Source organism: Eumetopias jubatus, unplaced genomic scaffold (assembly GCF_037043125.1).
Source record: "Eumetopias jubatus isolate StellerSeaLion01/CBP00866 unplaced genomic scaffold, mEumJub1_p1.0 scaffold_4, whole genome shotgun sequence".
NCBI classification, from domain to species: Eukaryota; Metazoa; Chordata; class Mammalia; order Carnivora; family Otariidae; genus Eumetopias; species Eumetopias jubatus.
In genome coordinates this window covers 172,656,144-172,676,578 of record NW_028274810.1, presented here as the reverse complement: position 1 = coordinate 172,676,578, position 20,435 = coordinate 172,656,144, and the positions used below count along the sequence as shown (strand labels likewise).

Below are 20,435 nucleotides of genomic sequence, written 5' to 3'. Positions count from 1 at the left end.
ATCTCTACCTTCCCTGTAAGACAACAAAAAGCAAAAGTGATCCTAGGGAAACACCAAATTTCACGGTGCCTATATTGGAATTACTGGGCAAGCAAGAAGAAGTGGACGTTAGGAAATACGAGCTAGCAGAAGTGAGCTCGGGGACTCGGATGTGAGAATGTGTGATGGCAGTCAGAAAGAAAAAGAGAAAAGACCAGGAGTTTAAAGAAGCTTAAAATCAGAAAGCAGGATGATTTCAGACGGGAGGAACTGATCATTCAGCAAACTGTGCTGGACACAGAGAAGGCAAAAATGAAAAGACAGTCCTTGCTCTTGAAGACTGAAATAGTCTAGTGGAAGATACCGAAATAAGCCAATTCAAAAAACCGCATGATCCAAGCCATAGTGGAGGCATTTAGAGGCTAAGGGAAAGTGAAGGAGTGAGCAACCGACTGAGGGAGTCAGGGACATCTAAGGTGGGTACTGAAAGGATGACGACAAGTTTTGCCAAGAAAGGGAAAGGGCTTGAGCGCCTTCCACAGGTAAGTCAGCTACAAAAAACCTGAAGGAAAGGGCAAAGAAACCAGTTCAGGGAGACTTCTCTTATTGTGACAGCAGGTAGCATTCCTGGGCAAGATGTCTGGACTCTTTGTCAAGGGGTTTAGAAATGACACTACAAGTCAGCCTGAACTCAAGGGGATAGTAAGCAGGGGGAAAGAGGGAGAATTGTTTTAATCATACTTTGCATATAATCTGAGACTTTCACCTCAGATTATTTACCTATTAAATAGGGATAATAATATATATGGTAAGGATAGCCAGTTATCTAACATATTTTTGGGGGAGTGTTAACTAAATGATAATTTTTTTAAGTAGGAACCCAATAAATACTTGGTGGTTTTTTTAATTTAAATTCAATTGATTAACATATAGTATATTATTAGTTTCAGAGGTAGAGCTCAGTGATTCATCAGTATTATATAACACCAAGTGCTCACTGCCCTCCTTAATGTCCATGACACAGTTACCTCATCCCCCCACCTCCCCTCCAGCAACCCTCAGTTTGTTTCCTATGATTAAGAGTCTCATGGTTTGTCTCCCTCTCTGGTTTCATCTTGTTTTATTTTTCCCTCCCTTCCCCTATGATCCTCTGTTTTGTTCCTTAAATTCCACATATGAGTGAGATCATATGGTATTTGTCTTTGATTAACTTTTTTCGCTCAGCATAATACCCTCTAGTTCCATCCACGTCATTGTAAATGGCAAGATTTTGGGTTTTTTGATGGCTGAGTAATATTCCATTGTATATATACACCACATCTTCTTTATCCATTCATCTGTTGATGGACATCTGGGTTCTTTCCATAGTTTGGCTATTGTGGACATTACTGCTATAAACATTAGGTGCAGGTGCCCCCTTCGGATCACTACCTTCGTATCTTTGAGGTAAATACCTAGTAGTGCAATTGCTGGGTTGTAGGGTAGCTCTATTTTCAACTTTTTGAGGAACCTCCATACTGTTTTCCAGAGTGGCTATACCAGCTTGCATCCCTACCAACAGTATAAAAAGATTCCCCTTTCTCCACATCTTGGCCAATATCTGTCATTTCCTGGGTGCTTAATTTTAGCTCTTCTGACTGGTGTGAGATGATACCTCGTTGTGGTTTGGATTTGGATTTCCCTGATGCTGAGCGATGTTGAGCACTTTTTCATGTGTCTGTTGGCCATTTGGATGTCTTCTTTGCAGAAATGTCTGTTCATGTCTTCCGCCCATTTCTTGATTGGATTATTTGTTCTTTGGGTGTTGAGTTTGATAAGTTCTTTATAGATTTTGGATACTAGCCCTTCATATGATATGTCATTTGCAAATATCTTCTCCCATTCTGTCGGTTGTCTTTTGCTTTTGTCGACTGTTTCCTTTGCTGTGCAAAAGCTTTTTATCTTGATAAAGTCCCAATAGTTCATTTTACCTTTGTTTCCCTTGCTTTTGGAGATGTGTCTAGCAAGACATTGCTGCAGCCAAGGCCACAGAGGTTGCTGCCCATGTTCTCCTCTAGAATTTTGATGGATTCCTGTCTCACATTTAGGTCTGTCATCTATTTTGATCCTATTTTTATGTGTGGTGTAAGGATATAGTCCAGTTTCATTCTTCTGCATGGGGCTGTCCAATTTTCCCAACACCATTTGTTGAAGAGACTTTTTTCCATTGGACATTCTTTCCTGCTTTGTCGAAGATTAGTTGACCATAGAGTTGGGGGTCCATTTCTGGGCTCTCTATTCTGTTCCACTGATGTATGTGTCTGTTTTTGTGCCAGTACCATACTGTCTTGATGACAACAGCTTTGTAATAGAGCTGGAAGTCCTGAATTGTGATGCCACCAGCTTTGCTTTGCTTTTTCAATATTCCTCTAGCTATTCGGGGTCTTTTCTGGTTCCATACATATTTTAGGATTATTTGTTCCATTTCTTTGAAAAAAGTTGATGGTATTTTGATAGGGATTGCATTAAATGTGTAGATTGCTCCAGGTAGCATAGATATTTTCACAATATTTGTGAATCCATTTCTTCCAATCCATGAGCATGGAAGGTTTTTCCATTTCTTTGTGTCTTCCTCAATTTCTTTCATGAGTATTCTATAGTTTTCTGAGTACAGATCCTTTGCCTCTTTGGTTAGGTTTATTCCTAGGTATCTCATGGTTTTGGGTGCAATTGTAAATGGATCGACTCCTTAATTTCTCTTTCTTCTGTCTCTTTGTTAGTGTATAGACATGCAACTAATTTCAGCACATTGCTGAATTCCTGTCTGAGTTTTAGCAATTTTGGAATGGAGTCCTTGGGTTTTCCACATAGAGTATCATGTCATTTGCAAAGAGTGAGAGTTTACTTCTTTGCCTATTTGGATGCCTTTTATTTCTTTTTGTTGTCTGATTGCTGAGGCTAGGAGGACATCCCGGTCATGTTCCTGACCTTAGCGGAGAAGCTCTCAGTTTTTCCCCATTGAGAATGATATTTGCTGTGGACTTTTCATATATGGCCTTTATGATATTGAGGTATGTTTCCTCTATCCCTACACTGTGAAGAGTTTAATCAAGAAAGGATGCTGTACATTTCTTCCTAGAAACATCACCAAAGGCAAGGGAAGCAAGGGCAAAAATGAACTATTGGGACTTCAACAAGATAAAAATCTTTTGCACAGCAAAGGAAACGGTCGACAAAACCAAAAGACAACTGACAGAATGGGAGAAAATATTTGCAAATGACATATCAGATAAAGGGCTAATATCCAAAATCTATAAAGAACTTATCAAACTCAACACCCAAAGAACAAATAATCCAATCAAGAAATGGGTAGAAGACATGAACAGACATTTCTGCAAAGAAGACATCCAAATGACCAACAGACACATGAAAAAGTGCTCAACATCGCTCAGCATCAGGGAAATCCAAATCAAAACCTCAATGAGATACCACCTCACACCAGTCAGGATAGCTAAAATGAACAAGTCAGGAAATGACAGATGTTGCAGAGGATGCGCAGAAAGGAGAACCCTCCTACACTGTTGGTGGGAATGCAAGCTGTTGCAGCCACTCTGGAAAACAGTATGGAGGTTCCTCAAAAAGTTGAAAATAGAGCTACCCTATGACCCAGCAATTGCACTACTGGGTATTTACCCCAGAGATACAAAGGTAGTGATCTGAAGGGGCACGTGCACCCCAATGTTTATAGCAGTAATTTCCAATAGCCAAACTATGGAAAGAGCCTAGATGTCCATCGACAGACGAATGGATAAAGAAGATGTGGTATATATATATATACAATGGAATATTATGCAGCCATCAAAAAAATGAAATCTTGCCATTTGCAATGACATGGATGGAACTAGAGGGTATTATGCTAAGTGAAATAAGTCAATCAGAGAAAGACAAATATCATATGATCTCACTGATATGAGGAATTTGAGAAACAAGACAGAGGTTCATAGGGGAAGGGAGGGAAAAATGAAACAAGATGAAACCAGAGAGGGAGACAAACCATAAGAGACTCTTAATCTCAGGAAACAAACTGAGGGTTGCCGGAGTGGAGTGGGGTGGAAGGGATGGGTGGCTGGATGATGGACACTGGGGAGGGTATATACTATGGTGAGCACTGTGAATTATGTAAGACTGATGAATAACAAATCTGTACCCCTGAAACAAATAATACATTATATGTTAATTTAAAAATTAAAAAAAAAAGATTGACTTACTGAAAGCTCAGATGATGAGTAGCATTATTTTTTTTAGCAATAAAGTATTTTTAAATTAAAAGAAAAAAGAAAGAAAGGAGTGGGGTGCCTGAGTGGCTCAGCAGGTTAAGCCTCTGCCTTCGGCTCAGGTCATGATCTCAGAGTCCTAGGATTGAGCCTTGCATCGGGCTCCCTGCTCAGTGGGGAGTCTGCTTCTCCCTTTGCCCCTCCACCTCCCCCTGCTCGTGCACTCTCTCTCTCTCAAATAAATAAAATCTTTAAAAAAAAAAGAAAGAAAGGATGCTGTACTTTGTCAAATGCTTTTTCTGCATCTATTGAGAAGATCATATGGTTCTCGTCTTTTCTTTTATTAACGTAGTGTATCACATTGATTTGCAGAGGTTGAGCCACTGTCGCAGCCCAGGAATAAATCCCACTTGGTTGTGAATAATCCTGTTGGATCCTATTGCCTAGTATCTTGGTGAGAATTTTTGCATCTATGTTCCATCAGGGATATTGGTCTGTAATTCTCCTTTTTGGTGGGGTCTTTGATTTTGGGATCAAGGTAATGCTGGCCTCATAAAATGAGTTTAGAAGTTTTCCTTCCATTTCTATTTTTTGAAACAGCTTCAGAAGAATAGGTATTAAGTTTTCTTTAAATGTTTGGTATAATTCCCCTGGGAAGCCATCTGGCCCTGAACTCTTGTTTGTTGGGAGATTTTTGATTACTGCTTCAATTTCCTTGCTGGTTATGGGTCTGTTCAGGTTTTCTATTTCTTCCTGTTTCAGTTTTGGTGGTTTATAAGTCTCCAGGAATGCATCCATTTCTTCCCGATTGCCTAATTTCTTGGCATGTAGTTGCTCATAACATGTTCTTATAATTGTTAGTATTTCTTTGGTATTGGTTGTGATCTCTCCTCTTTCATTCATGATTTTATTTATTTGGGTCCATTCTCTTTTCTTTTTGATAAGTCTGGCTTGGGGTTTATCAATCTTGTTAATTCTTTCAAAGAACCAGTTCCTGGTTTCCTTGATCTGTTCTACTGTTCTTTTGGTTTCTATTTCATTGATTTCTCCTCTAATCTTTATTTTCTTCTCCTGCTGGGTTTAGACTTTATTTCTGTTCTTCCTCCAGCTCCTTTGGGTGTAAGGTTAGGTTGTGTATTTGAGACCTTTCTTGTTTCTTGAGAAAGGCTTCTATTGCTATATCCTTCCCTCTTAGGACCACCTCTGCTGCAGCCCAAAGGTTTTGAACAGTTGTGTTTTCATTTTCACTTGTTTCCATGAATTTTTTAAATTCTTCATTAATTTCCTGGTTGACCCATTCATTCTTCAGTAGGATGCTCTTTAGTCTCCATGTATTTGAGTTCTTTCCAAATTTCTTCTTGTGATTGAATTCAAGGTTCAAAGCACTGTGGTCTGAAAATATGCAGGGAATGATCCCAGTCTTTTGGTACCGGTTGAGACCTGATTTGTGACCCAGGATGTGATCTATTTTGGAGAACGTTCCATGAGCACTTGAGAAGAATGTGTATTATGTTGCTTTAGGATGGAATGTTCTGAATATATCTATTAAGTCCATCTGGTCCAGTGGGTCATTCAGAGCCCTTGTTTCCTTTTTGATCTTCTGATTAGATGATCTGTCCATTGCAGTGAGTGGGGTGTTAAAGTCCTCTACTATTATCAATGTGTTTCTTTAATTTTATTATTAATTGGTTTGTATAATTGGCTGCTCCCATGTTAGGGGCATAAATATCTACAATTTTTAGATCTCCTTGTTGGATAGACCCTCTAATTATGATATAGTGTCCTTCCTCATCTTTTATTACAGTCTTTGGTTGAAAATCTAAATTGTCTGATATAAGGATTGCTATCCCAGCTTTCTTTTCATGTCCATTAGCATGATAAATTGTTTTCCACCCCCTCACTTTCAGTCTAGAGGTGTCTTTGGGTCTAAAATGAGTCTCTTGCAGACAGCATATCAATAGGTCCTACTTTTTTATTCAATCTGATACCCTGTGTCTTTTGATTGAGGCATTTAGCCCATTTACATTCAGAGTAACTACTGAAAGATATGAATTTAGTGCCACTGTATTACCTGTAAAGTTTCTGTATATATTGCCCCTGTTCCTTTCTGGAACAGAGGTTTATGTTACTTTTGGGCTCTCTCTTCCCTTAAGGGATCTCCTGAATGGAGGAGTGGGTAGCTGGAAGGCTTGGTACTTGTAGCTGCAGTGATGGAGGCCCTTGCCCAGAGCATGGCACTCTGTGACACCCTGGCCCAGGAAAAAAAATGTGACCCCATGGCTGGTTGTGCTCTTAGTAGAAGGAGCTCTGGGCAAAGAACATGGAGCCCAATTTCAGGGGAATGATGCTGTTATGGGCTGAACTGTGTCCCCCAAAAATGTCACATATTGAAGTCCCAACTCCCAGTACCTCAGAATGTGACCTAATTTGGGGATAGGGTCTTTACAGAGGTAGTAAGTTAAATGAGGTCATTAGGGTGGGCCCTACTTCAGTACAGAATGTCCTTGTAAGAAGGGGAATTTGGACACACTTGAAGGGAAGATGGTGTGAAGAGATGTAGAAGGAAGACCACTATCTGCAAGCCAGAGAGAGAGAGACCTGGAACAGAGCCTTCCTTCACATCCCTCAGAAGGAATCAATCTTACTGATATTTTCATTTCAGATTTCTAGTCTCCAGAACTGTGGGACAATCAATTTCTGTTGTTGAAGCCACCCAGCCTGTGGCACTTTGTTATGGCAGCCTGAGCAAACTAACATAGATGTCCACCCTACCATGGTCCACTGTGGTCCCCTTCAAGCAGTGTTTCTAAAATTTCAATAATGTGTAGATTTCTTTTAAGGAAAGAAGGACATCTGCTTACTCCACACCTATCCCATGACAATTTAAATCATTTAAAATTATTTTTAAAGTAGTATAATTAGTTACAGACATAAAATCAAGCATAAATTTGTATTTTTGCTCTTGTAGAATTATGAAATCAAAACTGAATGTACTCTGTATTAAAATTATCAGTTGAGAAGATATTTGCAAATGACATAGTTGATAAAGGGCTAGTATCCAAAATTTATAAAGAACTTATCAAATTCAACACCCAAAAAACAAACAATCCAGTGAAGAAATGGGAAGAAGACATGAATAGGCACTTTTCCAACGAAGACATCCAGATGACTAACAGACACATGAAAAGATGCTCAACATCATTCATCATCAGGGAAATACAAATCAACACCTCAGTGAGATACCACCTCACACCAGTCAGAATGGCTAAAATGAACAAGTCAGGAGACAACAGATGTTGGCAGGGATGCGGAGAAAGGGGAACCCTCCTACACTGTTGGTGGGAATGCAAGCTGGTGCAGCCACTCTGGAAAACAGTATGGAGGTTCCTCAAAAAAACTGAAAATAGAACTACCATATGATCCAGCAATTGCACTACTGGGTATTTACCACAAAGATACAAATGTAGGGATCCGAAGGGGTACATGCACCCCGATGTTTATAGTGGCATTATCAACAATAATCAAACTATGGAGAGTGCCCAAATATCCATTAACTGATGAATGGATAAAGAAGATGTGGTATATACATATACAATGGAATATTACTCAGTCAACAAAAAATGAAATCTTGCCATTTGCAACAACATGGATGAAGCTAGAGCGTATTATGCTAAGTGAAGTAAGTCAGTCAGAGAAAGACAAATACCATATGATCTCACTCATATGTGGAATTTAAGAAAGAAAACAGATGAACATATGGGAAGGAGAAAAGAAAAAAGGAGAGGGAAACAAACCATAAGAAACTCTTAATGATAGAGAATAAACTGAGGGTTGATGGAGGAAGGAGGGTGGGGGATGGTCTTAAAGGGTGATAGGTATTAAGGAGGGCAGTTGTTGTGATGAGCACTGGGTATTGTGTGTAAGTGATGAATCACTGAATTCTACTTCAGGAACCATTATTGCACTGTATGTTCACTATCTAAAATTTCAATTAAAAAAAAGATTATCCATTGAAATAAAATCACAGGATTAAAAAATTCTTGTGACAATGTTGGTGGTTCACTTCGAGGAAAACTACCCTAAACAATTTATACGCTGGGGAGACTGTGTCACCAAAAGCAATGCCAGTGGGTGGTCATCGGTGAAAAGTCCCAGGAATCATAGAACCAGATGGACACCTGGATCGTGCATTGACGCTGGTATGTCTCTAAGGAAACAACTTCTCCGTTCCCCTGTAGAGTCTTCTAGATGTTAAGAAACTGATAGCTCAGGGCCTGTAGTCAAATGTTGAAACTCTGAGCAAGCAGGAGGCTGTAGAGGACATATTTGGGATGGAGATAGGCTCCCCAGGTGTGCCTGTCCCCCTCTATATTCACTGTGCCTATTTTGTAGCAGATTCACAAGCTTGGTTTAGCAGAATAAATAAGTAGAAAGACAAGTAATTTTTAAAGTACCCCATGTGTTATGGGCTGAATTGTGTTCCCCAAAATTCATATGTCGAACTTCCAACCCCTAGTACCTCAGAATGTAGACTTATTTAGAGATGGGCTCTTTATATAGGTGATTAAAGGTTAAGTGAGGTCTAAGGCTCGGAGCCTCATCCAATAGGATTTACAAGAAGAGAGACACCAGGGCAGCAAGGCACAGAGGAAGGGCCATGTGAGGACACAGTGAGAAGGCAGCCATCTGCAAGTTAAGGAGATAGACCTCAGGAGAAACCAAACCTGTTGACAACTTGATTTCAAACTTCTAGCCTCCAGAACTGTGAGAAAACAAATGTCTGTTGTTTAAACCACCCAGTCTGTGGTGGTTTGTTATAACAGCCCTAGCAAATTAATCCCCCCCCACACACAGATGATCTCTCTCCAAGCCAATATCCCCCAGCACACTATTTGTTCATGACGTGGGTGGGTGTCCGACCACCCTGCAGAGAGCATCATGCTGGCTGCTTCGGGAGTTGTTGAAATCAGGGTTGGATATTTGTCAAAATGTCTTTTCTCCCCTACCAAACTATAATTCCTGAGAGGCCAGGACTGTGTCTCACTCTGCTGTGAACAAGAGCACACAGGAATCTCTCAACAAGTATTTGCTGGATATATGAATGAAAAATAGAAACAGGGTGTAATCTAACTTTATATTTAGAAATAGATAAAGAATATACACCAAAACATTCATAGAGATGATCTTTGAATATGGGATTATGCATGATTTAACTTTTGTTACTTTTACATCAGTGTTTTCTTTACCTCCCACAATAAATTCTTATTATTATAATAAGATAAAAGAGGGGCTTTTTTTTTTTGCTTTGATTGTTGTGTTTGAGTATCCAGAGCTGTTGCTCACTGAGATGCTGACAACAGAATTTAAGCTCATTCCCTTGCTGATGGCGCCTTAAGGAAAAGAAGGACCCTGGGGAAGACTTGAGCCACAGGGACTTCTCCCTTGGTCCCCCTGAGACCAGGTGCATTCACTTAGAATAAAGTCCCCAAATCATCTGCCTACCCCAAGTCATGCAATGTGGAGAGAACATCCAGTATCCAAGATAGGCTGAGAGGGAGCAGGGCATTTGACACCAAGGCCTGGGTGGTGCCTGCCCTGGAGGCCACAGACAAGCTTTCTAGACATTCATGTTGGGTGGTCCAGGGAGATGAGGCCTGTGTCCATTCATGGAGCTTCATAAGAACTTGGTCACCCTGTCGCCCAAGAAACACGTTAAAGGTTTACGCACACCACAGCTCACTCTTGGGCAAATTCAACCCAAGAGTGTAACATAAAAGGCCCAGAGACCCTCCAACCGAAATGATCTCTTACTTGATCCAACAAGAAGCCCTCAAATCCCCACTGCCAGAAGCCACCCATGGGGTCAAGCATTACCTACAGAAGGATCCAAGGCAAACAGCTTGTTAATCCATTAGCACATTGGCACTCAGCAGAAAGAGAGTCCCAAGGGACTGAGATGAAGGCATTCCACATTGTGATACAAGAAAGAAGTTGAGCAGTATCTATCAGAGTTTTTCTTAAACATGAGCAACGTACAGACCCCTTTTAAAGGAAAAAAATCACTTGTATCCCCAGTACTGACTCAATTTATTGTTATTCTAGGGCAACTTAAATATGTACAAACATACAATTGGGTAGGAAAATAAGCTTAAAATATGGAAAAGTATGTTGAATATAGAAAACATAAATACCAATAAAATCTAAATTATTCCATTACTTTAATGTGACAAACTGAACTGTTTTGCTGAAGCTAATTCACTGCACGGCACAGGAATGCAGGGCTGATCACGCAGCGGTTATCATGCTGGAGAAACATAAGCAGATGGTGCTCTGACCACCATGACACCCAAGCCATTATAAGCATCATCGACAGAACCCTGACACTGAGAAGGGATGGTTGTAAGTTCAGTAACAAGGCAATTATCCTGATCCCCAAGGAGATGTTAGATTACCACAAATGAGAGCACATATTTTAAAATTCTCATTGATAACTCTGTTGGAGCTCCAGTTTGAGACACTTTTATTCAGTTTCTTCAACGCTACTATCCAGAGAAAATAAACTCAAGTGGAGAACAAAGTTGGAGGAAACTTCAAAAAGAAAGCAGCAAAAACTATGATTGGGTGCCTTAAAAAAGTTCAAAAAAGAGCAGAAGGAATTGAAATAAGTTGGGGGATGTAAATGAAGAGAAAAAACAAATAAAAGTTACCTGGTTTGATTATTGAAGATAATGATGGTTTGGGGTTTGGTTTTGGCTACGACTACCTCTGGATTTATCCTAACCATCTTATTATAAAGTAGCAGTTAGAACATGTGGTTGAATCAGACACCCCTGAGACAGATTTCAGTCCCATAATTTCCCATAAACACAAGAAGTAGTTTGGCTTCTCTAAATCTCAGCTTCTTTCTCTGCAAATAGGAATGATAATTTTACCTTCCTCCAAGGATTGTTTTGAGGATTCAATTAAATAATCCATGTTAAAAAAAATCACTAATACATTGCATGGCACATAGTAAGTGCTCAGGTAGTAACTACTTTTCATATCAGATTTATTTTAGCCACATTAACCATAAATCTAGGCAAAGGACTTTAGAATACCTAAACTAAATAGTGGATAAACATGTGTTTGCATTTGATCTTATATTTTAAAGTATTTTTCTTAATAAATACATAGTCATAAAATAAAATTTTATAAAACATATTGAAATTATTTATTAAAATTTACATCAAGTAATTACTATCAAACATTATCCAAAAGATCTTTCTAAATTTGTACCATTTTCCAATGATTGACTTCTCACAGATCAATTCACTGGACCAGGTCTCCTTAAAACCACATTTTAGGATTGAGCAATTTATTTTGCTTTGATTGTTGTGTTTGAGTATCCAGAGCTGTGGCTCACTGAGACACTGACAACAGAATTTAAGCTCATTCCCTTGCTGATGGCAATTTGTTAAATACATTTTCAATATTCACAGGAGGGAAAGATAAAACTTGTTTTACATGTTTTAAAGAATTGGGTAATTGCTGGGTTACTTAAGCAAATGATGTGATACAAAACAACTCTTACAGGAAACAGACATGCCAAAATTGGTAGAAACATGATTTCCAAGGAAATATTTTTGGCTAGGAAAAAAAAATAGTCATTGGAACCAAGTCAAGAGATAGGCTTGTGTGTGTGTGTATGTGTGTGTGTGTGTGTGTGTGTGTGTGTGTGTTTTCCAGAAGAGGAAATGTGAAGTACTACACCTAGGAAGAGAATTTAGGGCTTCCTTGAGATGAGCAGATTTGTTTTATCAAGAGTAGCATTAGGGGGTTGGAGGAAGCAAAACCCCAAGTGCAGTAATGCAGCAGGAAGATCACCAACAATTCTCAAGGAAAGCAACACAAAGGCTAAAATCCATGTGACTTGCGGAGAGGTCACAGGCAGCCGATGGCCCAGGACTTAGAGCCGATGAGAAAAATCATAGCTAGCTAACCATCTGATTTATCTCCCAGACCTACACACTTTTGGAAGTAAAAGGGAACACAAAAATAAATTTAAATTACATAAACTTTGAAATATGTATTTTAATGGATAAATTGAATGTATCATATGAGTGGACCTATATATTAATTTTACTCCAAAGTAAAATTCTTTCCTTTTTTTTTTAAGATTTTATTTATTCATTTGAGAGAGAGACAGAGAGACAGAGAGAGCACAAGCAGGGGGAGAGTCAATGGGAGAGGGAGAAGCAGACTCCCCGCTGAGCTAGGAGCCTGATATGGGGCTCCATGTGGGGCTGGATCCCAGGACCCAGAGATCATGATGCAAGCTGAAGGCAGACACTTAACCATCTGAGCCACCCAGCCGTCCTATAAAATTCTTTCTTTAAAAGTAGTCAATTACCATGGGGTAATTCCTGCTCTCGCTATCTCTCTGTCAAATAAATAAATAAAATCTTTAAAAAAAATAAAAGTAGTCAATTACCATGTATATTCAAGCAAAATAAGAAAAATGTATTAATATGGATTCTCTGAAGATTAAGAATAAAGTCATTCTTGGTACATATTTATGTAGTTTAATCAGTTAGTCATATCTTTTTTTTTTTAAGATTTTTATTTATTTGACAGAGAGAGACACAGCGAGAGAGGGAACACAACCAGGAGGAGTGGCAGAGGGAGAAGCAGGTTTCCTGCGGAGCAGGAAGCCAGACACGGGGCTCCATCCCAGGACCCTGAGATCATGACCTGAGCCGAAGGCAGACACTTAATGACTGAGCCACCCAGGCGCCCCTAGTCATATCTTTCTTATTGAAATATTTTGAAGAGTGTATTTTTATTACACTTTATAAGTTTTATTTTATGAAGTTGCATGCAATTTTCTGCAAAGTTGTATTTTATGATTAATAAATTTTAAATGGTGTACATCTTCAATTGATTCCTCTATGGACAACAATATTTTTAGTTGGGAAAATACTCTCTATGGGTGCCAGAATACCTGGTACACTGAGAACAAATTCTGCTAAATATAAAGATTTATAGTTCTAATTTTTTCTATGTTGAAATGTGTAAATAATTCAGACCAAATATTTTCATGGATATTATTGTTTTTCCTAAGGTCAAAGTATATTTCTTTAACAAATATTTTTATAAATGCTGCAAAATTATCGGCTTTCTAGTTGACATTCCATTCCACTTCAGAATCTAAATTCATTCAATTAAAAGCAGGGGTTTTGTCAAAAGACCCCACAAGTCAAAATCCTCCAAAGTATAAGCATAATTATAGATTTTTTTAAATTAAAACTTTTACAACACTTAAGCTCTCCATGTTTAACTGTTCAATTTCTCCTTTGCCTTGTAAGGGCAAATTTCACTATCTTCCTGTTTGCAACTTTGTTTTCAATAGCTGCAATTTGTTAACATTTTCCAATACTGAAGTTCTTTGGTCCTTCATTGAGTACCTTGATTAAACATTTAAAACTGATTTCAATCTAAATGCAGTCAAAGGACTTGCTTACCAAAAAACGTTTCTTCTGCTACTAACGAGGCCACCACATTAATATCAATGGTTTCACTTTTTGAATATATGCAAGAAAACTTAGAATTAAAAGTGAGTGAAATTCATCTAGAAGAAATGGCATTTGATCTAATGAAAAGTCATGCTTCACTGAATGATACATAAATGCATCTTCTGCAGCTGTACCATCCTTCTGCCCAGTCTTATTAAAATTAAAACAAACTTTTGAGGTACCTGGGTGGCTCAGTCTGTTGATCTCCCGACTCTTGGCTTCCGCTCGGTTCATGATCTCGGGGGTCATGGGATCAAGCTGTGGGTGGAGCTCTGTGCTCAGCAGAGAGGCTGTTCTTCTCCCCCCTCCCTCTGCCTCTCCCCCCACTTGCACAGACACTCTCTCTCTAAAATAAATAAATAAATCTTAAAAAAATTAAAACAAACTTTGGAAGTAGATACTGATGTATCCTCAGCAGACATGTGCCTTCTGGTTTCCCTGTGGCCACTATGGCCCTCCATTTGTGGACAATAAAAGTTGACAAACACTTTGTTCAAGTTACATGCTCATTATCAACTATCTTGAGACACAGAAATCTGAGCATCTAATTTTTCATTAAACATGAACTTTTAATTTTCTTAGTTGATTGTTGGCAGAAAGACTTATTGCAAAAGAAAAAAAGCATTCTAAGTGTATTAGTTTCCCAATGCTGCTATAACAAATTACAACAAATGTCATGGCTTAAAACAACACCAATTTATTATGTTGTAGTTCTGGAGGTCAGAAGCCCAAAATAAGTCTCACTGGGCGAAAGTCAAAATGTTGGTTCAACTGGTTCCTTCTGTCCAATTAAAAAATGGGCAGAAGACATGAACAGACATTTCTCCAAAGAAGACATCCAGATGGCCAATAGATACATGAAAAGATGCTCAACATCACTCATCATCAGGGAAATGCAAATCAAAACCACAATGAGATGTCACTGCTCACCTGTCAGAATGGCTAAAATAAAAAACACAAGAAACAACAAGTGTTGGCAAAGATGTGGAGAAAAATCAACCCTTGTGCACTGTTGGTGGGAATGCCTGCTGGTGCAGCCACTGTGGAAAACAGCACGGAGTTTCCTCAAAAAATTAAAAATAGAAATACCATATGATCCAGTAATTTCACGACTGGGTATTTACACAAAGAATATGAACTAATTTTTTTTTTAAAGATTGTATTTATTTATTTGACAGAGAGAGAGAGAGCGAGAGCAGGAACACAAGCAGGGGGAACGGGAGAGGGAGAAGAAGGCTTCCCACTGAGCAGGGAGCCTGATGTGAGGCTCGATCCGAGGACCCTGGGATCATGACCTGAGCCGAAGGCAGATGCTTAATGACTGAGCCAGCCAGGCACCCCAAATATGAATTTAAAAAGACATATGCACCCCTATGTTTACAGCAGCATTATCTACAATAGCCAAATTATGGGAACAGCACAAGTGTCCATCAACAGATGAATGGATAAAGAAAATATGATTATGTATACAATGGAATATTACTGAGCCACAAAAAAGAATGAAATCTTGCCATTTACAACAACACAGATGAATCTAGAGAATCTAAAGCTAAGTGAAATAAGTCAGAGAAAGACAAATACCATATGATTTCACTCATATGTAGAATTTAAGAAATAAATGAACAAAGGAAAAAAAAAGAGACAAACCAAGAAAACAGACTTAATTACAAAAAAACAAACTGATGGGTACCAGAGGGGAGGTGGGTGGGGGATGGGTGAAACAGGTGATGGGGATTAAAGAGTGCATTTATCATAATGAGCACTGAGTAATGTATAGAATTGTTGAATCACTATACCATACACCTGAAACTAATACAATGTTAACTATATTGGAATTAAAATTTTTTAAAAATGTAAAAAACTGGTTCTTTCTGGAGGCTCTGAGGGAAGAACGATTTTCCTTACATTTTTCTATTTCTGGAGTCCATTTGAATTTCTTGGCTCCTGATCCCTTCCTCACATCACTCCAATCTCTTGTTCTGGTGGTAACATCAGCTACTGACTCAGACCTCCTGCCTCCCTCTAGAAGGATCCTTGAGTACATCAGGCCCGCCTGGATAAACCAGAATAATCTTCCCATCTCAAGATCCTTATTTAGTCACGTCTTCTAAACTCCTTTTGACATGTGAGGCAATGTATTCACAGGTTCCAGCGTTTAGGACATTTTTGGGAGAAGGAGGGCATAACTCAGCCTACCACACTAAGCAATGTAGAAACTAAATGTAGGTTTACACAGTACAATCAATGTCACAGACAATGCAGCGGTGCTCGGAGAGGAACTTCTTAGCCCCTATTTCCTGAACATGTCTCAAGTCCATTTCTATTAGCCTGTATTTTCCCACATTTCACACTGGCCACATTGACTATCAGCCTGGCACTTTGAGCCTCTAGCATCCCACAGGCCAAAACATGGGTCCTAGCACAACTGGTACACCAAGTCACCAATGGTGATTGGTGCAGCTGGTCCAGCAGCAACTACCACCCACCTGGGAGGAGAGGGTGTTCATGATCCCTCGCAGCTGCCGTCCAAGAACACTTCATTTTATTGGCAAACATCCCACACACTCTCCTCGAAAAGGAGCCAATGGTTAGGCTGCATCTGGAAAACTTCAAGAAAAGGGACTGGTGTGCCCCACTGTCTTTCAGATTTAACCATGCTTTGGAGGAAGAACTTTGGTTGCCACGCTGCATCTCACGCACGACTGGCCAAGACCAGAAGCCAGCAGTAAAGGCTACCAAACCCATCCCTGCTTATCTTGTTACTGGCCATATTATTACCTCCTTTTTAAAAAAGGAAAATTTGGGACAAATTCTAATCCAGACAGGATGCTAGAATAAGAGGTATCATAGAGACTGTAACCTGGACCTGTGGTTTTACTCTAATAAGTGAAAGAAAAGTTAACATTTCCTTTAAATTAGAAAAAAAAGAGAAAAACAAAAAGCAAGCCAAGATTTACCTAAGCAGCTGCTAATAATTAATAATTGAGGTTAATAACAATGGAATTTAACCTGTATTTACTTATTTTAGATTATTATGTATCTCTTTCTTTCTAAGAATAAATTCATGGGGCACCTGGGTGGCTCAGTCAGGTTAAGTGTCTGACTCTTGAATTCGGCTCAGGTCACGATCTCAGGGTCGGTAGATCGAGCCTCGAGTCAGGCTCTGTGCTGGGAATGGAGCCTGCTTAAGATTCTTTCTCTTTCCCTCCCTTCTCTCTCTCGCCCCTCCCCACCCCTGCTCACTTGCGCAAGCGCTCTCTCTCTCTCTCAAAAAAAAAAAGAAATTCATAATAGTTTGTTTTACAAAGGAGATATACATTTTCAAGGAAAATGATTGTAGGGTGCTCTATGATTTCTCAGTTATTCACAAACCAATCAAACCTAAGCAGGGCAACACCTACTGGCAACAATCCAAATTGCAATAACTACACCAAAACCAGCCTGGCAATTTAAAAGCTAGTAAGTGATCACAAATACTGACTCCCCTCAGGCCAAAACTTACCCTGTTTGTATTCCACACCTGCTTCTGCACAGAACACTCATGATCACACATTCCCTTTCTCCCAACTCCACCTTCTAGGCTTCCCTGGCCTGTCTCCCCTGGGTTCTCCTCATCTCCTTACATTCTCTTCCCCAGTTTCCTGGCTAGTTTCTCCTCCTGCCCCCGCGCTGTAACTGTAGGTGTCGCCCCCAAATCAGGCCTCAGCCCTTTGTTCCTTCTGCTTTACAATTACCCTCTTGGAGCATTACCTACAACCCATGTAACTGAAGGTCCATCTCCTTTCTTGATACCCAACCAAACTCCAGGACCCAATTCTTACACTTTCTTCAAATCTGGCCCCAGACCTCACTATTTTCTTTCTGTGAATTCTAATAGCATTTATAAACCACACACACAATCTAAAATATATATATATCCTATGTTCTTCTCTACACATTTCATATATGTACATTTGCTCCTTCCCATCCAGAGTACAAGCCCTTCAAGTAAAGGTGAGGTCTTTCATGAATCATTCAACAAACATTGAGAGCCGACTATATGCAAATACTGTTTTAGATACATAAACAGACAAAACAAAGATCCCTGATTTCATGAAGCTAATATTTTAGTGGGATGGGGTGGGGAGATGAGGGGGCAAGGAGAGACAATGAACAATAAACTAATAACCAAGAAAATTGTATATAGCATATGAGTCGGTACTAAATCTCAACAGCTTTACGTGGCTTGTAATATCACATTGGACAGTATAGGCCTAATGCCTTAATTCCCTGGATTTCATTTAATTTCATCAGGAAAAATGTCAGAAACAAATCAAGCTGCCATATTAGTGTTCATTTTCTCAAATGCAAAGCAGCCCAGTGCATCTACAAATACCATGATGCAGGTGGTAGAAATAAACTGGGGTTGTTGGCTTGTCTGCTTCTCTTGTTATAGAAAAAGTGAACAACAGAGTGACCACATTGGCAAAATCAGGTGCTCAGGAGGCTCCATCGGGTGGCCCAGGCTCACACCCTCAGGGTTCAGGCACCAGATGACCCCTTTTCTCACTATGAAAAAATACAAGAAAACAAGTTGTCCCACAGGCTCTGAAGGGCAATTACAAAGGAGATGTTCCAAAAATATTTGGGAGATGACATCACCGGAATCAACAACTGCTTGCCAAGGTTTTGAAGAGAACACCCCGCATTAGACTGTCCAGCTTTCATATAATTGCCATATTACTGTGTGATCAGAGGCCGAAGCGACTGTTTGCATGCAGATTTTGCGAGGCAGCTGTTTTGACAGGACAACTATTTGACAAAGCTGCATCAAAACCATCCCATCATCAAACCCAGTGTGCACCCCTGACACTTGCCCTGTCCCTGTCACCACCATTTCTGGAGGATTTTTGCTTACTCTATTGCTTTCTGATATATATTAGTCTTACAAATTACTTCTTCTTAATGAAAACTCATATATAACAGGCAACATTTGTATAAAAAAGCATAGGCAATTACATTTATATGCGCTTGTACTTGGACAGCGTATCTCTGGAAGGATATTTTTTAAAGGGGCAATGATCCATTACCTCTGGGGTGGGATGTAGGGCGCTGGGGATCAAGCACCGGGAGAACCTCACTCCTCACAAGATATCCTTTGAACTCCGAATATTTTTTTACCATATGCGTCTTTTACTTCATCTTTAAAAACCTTTTGCTGAATTTATTTTTTAGCAGTTTTAGTTGCACTAACATACGCAGAAAGTACAGAGAATTTTCACATACTCCCCCAACCCTTCGCACTCTATTAACACCTTGCACTGGTATGGCACCTTCCTTACAATTGATAAGCCAATATTTGTAAATTATTAAAGTCTACGGTTTACATTAGGGTTCACTCGATATTGTACATTTGGCTACTATAGGTCCAGCATCTGTTCTCACAAATGGGTACTCTCAGGTAGTCCTCCCAGCAATCTCACTTTCTAAATGAGGAAGCTCGGGCTCAGAGAGGTTCAGTAATTTGCCCAAGGTCACACAGCCCCTAAGTTTGTTTGTGTCTGCCTCCATCCTAGATTGGCCCATTACCCCACAGCTGTAGTGTATCTGAAGCATTAGACAAGCCAGCATGAAATTGCTTTTCTTTAAATTTAATAGGAAAAGAAAAAATCTCTTGAAAATGTTTTCAAACGATTGCTCCATTAACATGAGCAACAATAACTCCTCTTGAAAGGGGAAATAATTTGGCCACTTGTGGTTAAAAAATATTGCCCCACCCTCAGTGTCATGGCTACCAAGTCAGTGAGCTCCCTACTCCCTGTGCCCTCCCCTTGCATCATATGAATGTACCAGGGACAGGAAAGAGGGGAAATTCCACTTGACACCGGAAGTCCTATTTCAGGAATGAGTGACTCAGATGCCACTGGCAGACTCCCTGCCCAACCAATCAGCCCTGTTAAGGAGGCACATGCTTTCAGGGCATGATTAACAGGACACAGGGTTCTAGAGCCCCAAGTTTTAGCATATGGCTAAATTCTGGGCCCCAAATCTGCAGACAAAATCTTCAGAAAGCTTTCAGTGATTTAGTTTCCTTGTTGACTTCATTTCTTCAACAACCATGAGCTGAGTCCCCACTGGCTACTGAAGACACCAAGGAGAAGGCAGGTTGGACAAACCTAGTGCTCCTTCAATAATGCAATGGGGTAAACATAGAAACAGATGAAAAGCAAAGAGATGGGGGCAGGGTGAGGAGGACTTACTAGTATTATCTGGGGCTTCTGTCTTCAGGGAGATTTCTTTTGATGTATACCACAGCTATAATAAGATGCAATCTGCTAAATGTGCCTTAAGAACAGCACAAAGCAGATATTATGGGGATTCAAAGTGAACAAAGTGATTTGAGAAACTTAGTTACTACACAGAATTTGAAAATTATGTGTAGATCTTTGCTTCTGGAGGTGTGGTCCACACAACCGGAGCACCAATGTCACCCAGGAGCTTGTAAGAAATGTAGAATTATAGACTCCACCCAGACCCATTGAATCAGGATTTCTCAATCCTGATTTGATTTACTCAAATCTGCATTTGAGTAAAATCCTCTGGTGGTGTGTCTACGCAGTCAGCCTTGAGAAGCACTGGTTTAGAGCCCAAACGGCTCTAAAGCTTGCTTTAA

At 39.7% G+C, this 20,435-nt stretch overlaps 1 long non-coding RNA gene across 1 annotated transcript in view; it reads right to left on the bottom strand.

Annotated features, from left to right (window-relative positions):
• The window catches only part of LOC114214722 (uncharacterized), a 35,698-nt gene extending 15,548 nt beyond the window's left edge, over positions 1-20,150 (bottom strand). Inside the window, exon 1 of the long non-coding RNA XR_003610478.2 lies at positions 20,023-20,150. This is a non-coding gene — a long non-coding RNA (uncharacterized LOC114214722). The remainder of the gene's footprint in view (positions 1-20,022) is intronic.
• Between the last annotated feature and the right edge of the window lie 285 nt (positions 20,151-20,435).